Source organism: Triticum dicoccoides, chromosome 1A (genome assembly GCF_002162155.2).
Source record: "Triticum dicoccoides isolate Atlit2015 ecotype Zavitan chromosome 1A, WEW_v2.0, whole genome shotgun sequence".
In the NCBI taxonomy this organism is placed as follows: Eukaryota; Viridiplantae; Streptophyta; class Magnoliopsida; order Poales; family Poaceae; genus Triticum; species Triticum dicoccoides.
Window position 1 is genome coordinate 569,852,238 of NC_041380.1, and position 8,839 is coordinate 569,861,076.

At 40.3% G+C, this 8,839-nt stretch overlaps 1 long non-coding RNA gene across 1 annotated transcript; it reads left to right on the forward strand.

Moving 5' to 3' along the window:
* The first annotated feature begins 1,965 nt into the window (after positions 1 to 1,965).
* On the forward strand, positions 1,966 to 3,107 carry LOC119336744. The gene is made up of 3 exons (XR_005162817.1): positions 1,966 to 2,175; positions 2,475 to 2,560; positions 2,665 to 3,107. It is a non-coding gene; the product is annotated as an uncharacterized LOC119336744 (long non-coding RNA).
* Positions 3,108 to 8,839: the final 5,732 nt, after the last annotated feature.

Below are 8,839 nucleotides of genomic sequence, written 5' to 3' on the forward strand. Positions count from 1 at the left end.
CACACACCTAGATACGTGTTGGTTTGCATTAGAAGAAAATGTGCAAAGCACAACGTCACAAGCGGAGCTGAGACAAAAAAAAAGACAAAAGTATAGTTTTCGTCCCTCAATTTATGGCGGAGTCTAAATTTGGTATCCCAACTCTAAAACCGAACAACTTGCACCCTTAACTACTGAAATCGGACAAGATTCATCCTGGTCACGAATTTTTACCAGTTTTGGTGCTGTCCCACCCCAGTTTTGACCGTGCTGACTCAAATTGACATACCTTTTCCAAGTCCACTTAATGTTTTCAAATTCTACTACTTTTCTCAAATACGTGATTTCAAAAAAAATCATGTACTTTTTTCAAATCCATGTAAATTTTCCAAGTTCACGTACTTTTCTCAAATCCACGTAAATTTTCCAAGTTCACGTACTTTTTTAAAGTTCATATAGTTTTTTTTTCAAATTCATGTAATTTTTTAAAATAGCCGTAATTTTTCATATTCACGTACATTTCAAACTTGGAAAAAAATACTTTGATTTGATAAAATTACACAAACTTGGAAAAAATACGCGGATTTAAAAAGTATGAAATTTAAAGAACATAGATTTGAAAAAAAGTATGGAAATTTTAATATAGTTCACGGATTTTAAAAAAAAATTTAATTTTGAAAAGAATAGCGACCTTGAAAACACTACGTGAATTTGAAAAGTGTATGTGAATTTCAAAAAGTTCATAGATATGGAAAAATCACATGAATTTGAGTCAGCTCCTGTCAAAACTGGGGTGAGTCAGCACAAAAGCCGGTCAAAACCGAGACCAGGGACGAACCTTGTCCGGTTTCGGTAGTTGGGGGTGTAAGTAGTCCGATTTCAAAATTAAGGGACAAATTTAGACTTTACCAAAAGTTGAGGGATGAAAAGTTTACTTTTCTCAAAGTAAAAACAAGGCTTTTGTACGGAAGCAGGAAAACAAAGGAGCCAAAATAAACCGCCAGCCTAAGCAAGAGAAAGTGAGAAGAAAGAAAGGCAGGAATACATAAAAGAAATCATAACAGACGGAAACGGAATGTATTACCTCAGTTCCAAAAAACTTGTCTTGGCTTTTTCTAGATACAAATGAGTGTAACACTAAAACGTATCTAGATATATCTCGGAGTACTTTAGTTAATAACCACTGCTGAAATAGGCCATCAAAATGGTCCAACCGGGAGCTTGAGCCCCTGATTCGTTCCTCTAGAGCAACCTCTAGAGAAGAACAGCGCCACATTATCATCATACATCCCTCCAGCAATCAGTGATTAGTTATCTGACGACAATCACCCGACAAGGAACAGCTAATTTCACCCTGGACAAGGAATTGACAGATACTGCTGCTTATCGGAGAACGTCCGTAGTCCAGAAAACTCGGTAGCCGTGCCATGTTCAGCTGCAAGCTAGCTTATCCTCTGTTCACGGTACCAACCAGGAGCACTATTAGCATCCAGCCGAGAGAGTTTTCCTTTTAATCCACACCAGTGCTTGTGGATAAGCTTTCACAATGAACCCTCCAGATTCCGCAGCCCCATCATCTTTCACCTTGGCTGATAATCCCGTCCCCTCCCACCCACGTACACATCCACCAGATGTAATAATGCGGCCATCAGAGGAGGAAATCAGTTGCCTTTCATCATCGCTGATATCATGATGTAATAATGCGGCCATCAGAGGAGGAAATCAGTTGCCTTTCATCATCGCTGATATCATGAGTCATGACACACACCACACTGAAATCTTTGAACCATCGGGACAGAAACGCTGCCTCCCACCCCCCAACATGCTGTCTCAACTATCGTTTGTTCCACCCCAAAACATGGGCGTTGTTGTAGATGTGCGATCCGTCTCATGTGTCATGCATGACACGGAAAGCGTCCACGTTAGCCTCCTCTTGCTGTTGCTCTCTCCTCTCCCCTTTCTCCCTCATCAACGCTGTGCTGGGCCATTCCGAGCTGCTTCCAGCTAGAGCGCAGAGTCCTTCCCCTCCAAATCCTCCCTATTTATCACCACCATTCCTCTCCGATCTCCTCCAAGCTTGCTTCCTGCTTCCTCCCTCCTGTGCTCCGTCGAGCTCCCACGGGCCATCAGCTCCAGCGACGGCAGGGTCGAGCTCGACCCACGACCGCAACGCGCATTCGCTTCATCACCACATAGGTAAAAATATCTTGCTGGTTTGAGTTCATTTGTAACTGGGAACATTCCTTAAAAGGACCACGTACATCTCTTACTATACATATACTACATCATTGGTTCAGATCTGCATATGCAGCGCCATAGTTGTGCGATCTGCCATGTGTTAGCCCAGGCATTTCTCACTTGCCGCTCATGTACTGAATTTGCCAGTCTTTCTTTTAGCCAAGAATACTATAGTACTGTAGCTTCTGCAGAAATTGAGACTTGAGAGGGGGCGTGGCCATTGCCCGGATCTAACTCCCGTATATATGGTTTATTAGTTCAAGAAAGAGGTGAAGATCAGCTATGAAGGGGAGCAGGCTGATTACTCTTCTGTTTCTCGGGTATCTCGCAGCAGTTGGACAGTGTAAGCATACATAGACTGCATTCTTACTGTTCTGTTTATTGTCTGAAGAAAACAATTGCCACATTGTGCACTAAGGAACAATGCATCTATTGTCTTTTTGATAGGCTACCAATATCATGATTCACCGTTACATGAAGGCAAAATCAACGTGAAAATGTGCATCCCAAGGAACTGCGACGATCCCAGTAGAGAGATCGGTTCCAAAGGGTGCTACTACTGCGTCTCACGCCCGGGCAAAGCGCCGTGTTGGCGCAACCTTAAGGAATGCCAAGAAAATTGCCCAACATGCACTCCGAATTGCCCACCTGCCTCGGCGATTGAATTACAAGCATGCACATGAGTGCTTGAATAATTGTGTTCATGTTCGTTACTGTAAGTTAGCTCGGCAAAATAAATGTGTTGATGGACATGTATCTTTGCCTCTAGTTTGTGCGTCCAATCTGGTAAGATCGGTTTCAGCTAAATGTATGTCAGGGTTCATGATTAATAAAGTGAAACGAAGAATGGTTCCTCTTGGCCGTTCTTCATGTATGTCAGGGTTCTGATATGTACATGCTGTCGTGGGCATGACCGCCGAGGTACACTTCGCAGGCTTCCAGGATGCACGGCAAGCGGCAAGTGAAGTGCTCCTCGACGAACTTGTCAAAATGCTGGATGGAGATAGGATCATAGGAGGGGAGAGACCCATCAATGTTATTCAGTACGCATATTGTTTCTTAGTGTTGAAAGGTAGGAGTACAGCTGAAGTTAGTACAAAAGTGTACAAAGTTATGGTTTGTTAGGCATATTCATCTGAGATACACTCGAAAAAAATCTGGCACAGGTTCTACTCAGAACACATAGCATTCTAACTTCTACTAGATACTAGCATTTAGTTCTATAATTCTGTTAGTGCTACCAAAATTCAGTTAAGCCATATCAGTGTTATCAGTGCAAGTGTATGGGATATTCAGGTCATACGTTAAGCACACAATTTAAAGAGTTGATGACTTGCCTTTGGTGGTTTGTGCAAAATGTACATCATGGACTTGCAAGACAGCAAGAAAGCATTGTATGTGATGGAGTTCTTCTCTGGACCCATGTTCAATGATTGGATCAACAAATGGGGCCTTATGAAAACAAAACCGGCTAACAAATTTTTACCTGTAGTAATAATCAGGACAACACTATCTTTGCTACCATTGATAGGGTTTTTTCTTCCACTAATTGGGATGCCCATTTCCCTCTTACCACCCTATGTGCTTTACCTAGAGTAGACAGTGACCACTCTCCCCTTCTTTTGGATACCGGAGAAAACAATACTCCTACTTCTAGATTGTTTAGATTTGAAAAATTATGGTTTAGTCACCCTGAGTTTATTACTCTGGTGCATAAAATCTGGAATACCCCCTCTCCTTTTGATTCTGCTATTGACAAATGGCAATTTAAAACTAAGTTGTCCATACAAAAGGTGAGAGGGTGGAGTATAAATATGGAGGCAGCTATGAAGAGGGAGAAAAGAGAACTAATCCAAGAAATTGATATTCTGGATGTTTTCTCTGAGCAAAACAGATCTTCTCCTCAGGGCCGGCCCATAGGCCGGGCAAACGGGGCGCCCGCCCTGGGCCTCCGGAAGGCAGGGGCCCCAGCCCAGGTATTATTGCCTCTAGTAGTCGGTCGATCTTTCCCGTTCAGCGAGAGTAAAGAGGGCCCGTTCAGCGTCGGTCGATCTTTCCCGTGCTCTTCGTTTCCTCTTCCCCAAATCGAGACTCCCAAAACAGCACCGCGCCGCTGCCGTTCCCGTGTTGTATCCGATTCCAAGATTGCCGCCGGCCATTAATGGAGATTAAAGGCGCCAATCCACTCCCCAATCGACTCCCCTTCGTTCTTCAACGTTCTGCTCGTTCCCCATCAGCTGGACGTTGGAGAGCAGACGGTGCGTGTTCTTCTTTTCTTCCCCTCCATAACCCCGTTCCTCCTTTCAGTTAAATAGAGGTGCCCTCCCCCTCTGACGACTCCACATCTTTCTTCTTATCTTCTGCTCTTCAGACTTGAGCGGATCTAAGTTTGAGTGCTTGGGAGAACTGCTGAACTGGAGAAGGAGGGGTGTTCTGTTCTCGTTCGTGCTGACTGCAACCTGCGGATCTGCTGATTTGGCCACCTACATCCACATTTAGGTGCATTTGTTCCCTGTTTTAATCTTTTTATATGCTGCTTGTTCTTGTTTAGTGAGATGTCCTCTAGAAAGCATTTATCTGGTAGTGTCAAAAGGAAGAGAAAGAAGGAAAAAGATGAAGAGGTAAAATCCCTAAAAGGATCACTTAAGAATTTTTTCAGACCTGCTAGTTCTTCTAGAGATCCCCTGGAATTGGCCATAGTATGTGTTGAAGAACAACCAGCTGAAAATACAAATTCTATTGATGATGATATGAATGGCGGTAATAGCAATTCCAGTGAGCAAGAAAATGTAACTCATTCACCAAATTCTGAATCACCGGGTGTTGATAAACAACAACCATTCACTCTTGATATTTTTGATCCACGAAACTGGGATAATCTGGATGATAAGGCTAGAAATATTTTAGTTGAGAAGGGTCCCGTAAGAAATGATGATATTGTGTTCCCTCCGGATAGTAACTCTAGACATTTTTCAAAATCTTATTATTCGAGAAAGTTGAGCAATGGAGAGGTACATGACAGGAAATGGTTGGTTTACTCTGAACATGCTAACAAAGTGTACTGCTTTTGTTGCAAGCTTTTCAAATCCCATAGAGCAGGTAATGGATTGAGTGATTGGAAGCATCTTAGCGAGAAGCTTAAAGAACATGAAAATGGTGTAGAGCATATTAAAACCATGAACACTTGGAATGAGTTAAAAGTTAGACCAGCCAAAAATAAAACCATTGATAAGGATTTGCAGCAGCAAATCAATAAGGAGAAAGAACGTTTGAGACAAGTGTTAGTGAGATTAGTAGCCATTGTTAAATATCTTGGTAAACGTAGCTTGGCTTTTCGTGGAGCTAGTGAGAAACTTTACCAACACAATAATGGTCATTTTTTGGCATGTGTAGAGATGATTGCTGAATTTGATCCAATAATGCAAGAACATCTTAGACGAATTCAAAATGATGAAATTTATCATCACTATCTCAGCCACAAAATTCAGAATGAGTTGATTTCTCTATTGGCCTCTAGTGTTACTAGTTCTATCTTACAAATTATTAAAGAGGCTAAATATTTCTCCATAATTCTTGATTGTACTCTGGATGTTAGCCATCAAGAACAAATGACCCTAATTATTCGATGTGTTAACATGTCAAATAAGAAAATAAAAATAGAAGAATTTTTTATGGAATTTTTGACAGTGGATGACACTTCTGGTTTGGGTCTTTTTAATGTACTTCTTGACGCAATAGATTCTTATGGCTTAAATATTGATAATGTAAGGGGCCAAGGCTACGATAATGGTTCCAATATGAAAGGAAATAAACAAGGGGTACAAAGTGTTTACTTGAAAAAAATCCAAGAGCTCTATATATGCCATGTGCGTGTCATAGCCTCAATCTTACTTTGTGTGATATGGCAAATTCTTGCAGTAAAGCTATATCCTTCTTTGGAATTGTGCAACGAATTTATATTTTATTTTCAAGTTCCACTAAAAGATGGAAAGTTTTACTTGATCATATTCCTAGTTTAACTGTGAAAGGTTTGTCTAATACTCGGTGGGAGAGTCGAATCAAAGTGTGAAAGCTATTAGATATCAAGCTCCACAATTAAGGCTAGCTTTGTCTGAGTTATCTAAAATTTGTGATGATGCCAAGTCAAAGAGCGACGCAAATAATTTATTTGATGCACTTGGTAGTTTTGAGTTTTTACTTGGCATGGTTATTTGGCATGATATATTATTTGCTATAAACATGGTGAGTAAGAAGTTGCAGTCCGCATCTATGTGTGTCGACTCTACCTTGCAGCAAATTGAAGGCGTAATGCAGTTTTTTGATAAGTACAGAGATGAAGGATTTGCATCTTGTTTGACTATCGCCAAAGGTCTTGCAGTTGATATGGGCATAGAACCATCATTTCCAATAAAACGTAATGCTACTAGGAAGAAACAATTTGATGAACCTAATAACGATGAAGAAGTTCTAAAAGCTGAGAAGGTGTTCGAAGTTAATTACTTCTTAGTTCTGGTTGATATTGCAAATGTCTCTCTGAAAACTAGATTCAAAGAACTCAAAGTGTTCAAAAGTATATTTGGTTTCTTACTTAGCTCAAAAGACATGAAGTTATTGAATGATGTTGAACTACGCAAATGTTGTGCTAAGTTCGTAGAAACATTTTCACGAAATGGTTCATGCGATGTTGAGTTAGATGATCTTTTTTCCGAATTAAGACTGCTGCAAATGACCTTACCAGAATCAGGTTTGCCATTGCATGCTATGGAGATTTTTGAGTTTGTTAGAGATATTGACTGTTTTCCAAATGTTTTAATTGCTTATTGAATTCTGTTCACTGTACGAATGACCGTAGCATCAGCAGAGCGTAGCTTTTCAAAGTTGAAATTGTTAAAGAACTATTTGAGGTCAACAATGTCACAAGAAAGATTAAATGGTCTTGCTACTTTATGTATTGAGAAAGATAAGTTGGATGAAATAAATGTTGATGCAATAATCGATGACTTTGCTTCTAGAAGTGTTAGACGGATTTCCAAGTTCTAGTATAGACGTGAATTTCTCAGTTTGCTTTACTATGCCTTGAGCAGGAATGTTTGGAAGAAATGAGTCCGGGTGAAGATTTTTGGAGTGAAGAACATGGCCAATTGGGGAGAGGATCTAGAAACAAATGTAAGATCGTGCCTAACTTTTTATCTCATGGTAACACAAAAGATCTAAGTAGCAACCTGTTTTGACAACAATTTTTGTTTTGCAGGGCAAAATGAAGTCTCCGTTAAAATTTAGAAATGCAAGCTTTTGTCGAACTACATCATTTCATTACTATCATGGTGTAGTTCACTTATCAATAAATAATTTGTATTGTCAGTTTTGGAGTACAAATTAAGATCATCAGACTATGCTATGTATTGGATATTATTTTGCTTTTGAAATATAAATATTTTGAGCTTTGGAGTAAACACAAGGGCCCCTTATTGCTGTCTTGCCCCTGGGCCCCGTATATCTATGGGCTGGCCCTGCTTCTCCTGAGGATATCCTTAGAATGAAAGAGAACACAGAGGAGCTGAGTGATATCTGAAAAAAAGAAGAAACTTCCATGTGGCAGAGGTCTAGAGATTAAAAAAATTCTAGAAGGTGATATGCATACGGCTTATTTTCATGTCGTGGCAAATCAAAGTTGGAGAAAGGAAAATCACCTTTCGGTTTTGAACAACCTAGATGGCCCTGTCAATTCCACTAAAGATATGTTGGATGTTTCCACTAATTTTTATAAAAACTTATTTGGATACGAACCTAAGACGAATATTCATTGAAGTGACCATTTTTGGTCTGAGGATGAAATGGTATTCCAAGAAGAAAACATTAGTTCAGAAAAACCATTTTTGGAGGAGGAAATCAAAGAGGCCATTATGGGCTCGTATGCTAATGGAGTCCCTGGCCCTGATGGCCTATCTTTCTTGTTTTACCAAACTTTCTGGGATTTAATCAAAAAGGATTTCATGGCCTTGGTTCGGGATTTTGAGGAGGGATCTCTAGATATCCAGAGGCTCAACTATGCTATTAGTAAGGAACCCGATGCTAAGGATATGAAGAAATTTAGGCCTATATGCCTTAGTAATTGCTCTATAAAAATCTTTAGCAAAACTATGGCTAATAGAGAGTGTCTCCTACGGGACAAAGACTACTTTCTCCGTGTCAGTCTGCGTTTGTCTGAGGGAGATTCATTCCATAAAGTATGGTCACAGCCCGAGGCCATCCATGAACTACATAACTCCAGCCCGAGGCCATCCTCAAATTATATTATGGGAAATCTTACGATGGGGTTAACTAGGATTTCTTGGTGGAGATGCTAACCTCTAGAGGGTTTGGCAATAAGTGGATTAGGTGGGTCTTGTCCATCATTCAAAATAGCTCCTTTAGTGTCTGTATTAATGGCAGCAATGGACCTTATTGTGTTGGTGGGAAAGGTTTGAAACAAGGGGACCCATTCTCCCCCATGTTGTTCAACCTTGTGGCTGATGTGTTCTCCATGATGTTAGCGAAAGCTGTCAGAACTAATGTTATTTCTGGGATTATTCCTTATATAGTACCTGATAGCTTAGTTAGTCTTCAAATCAGCGATGCTTTT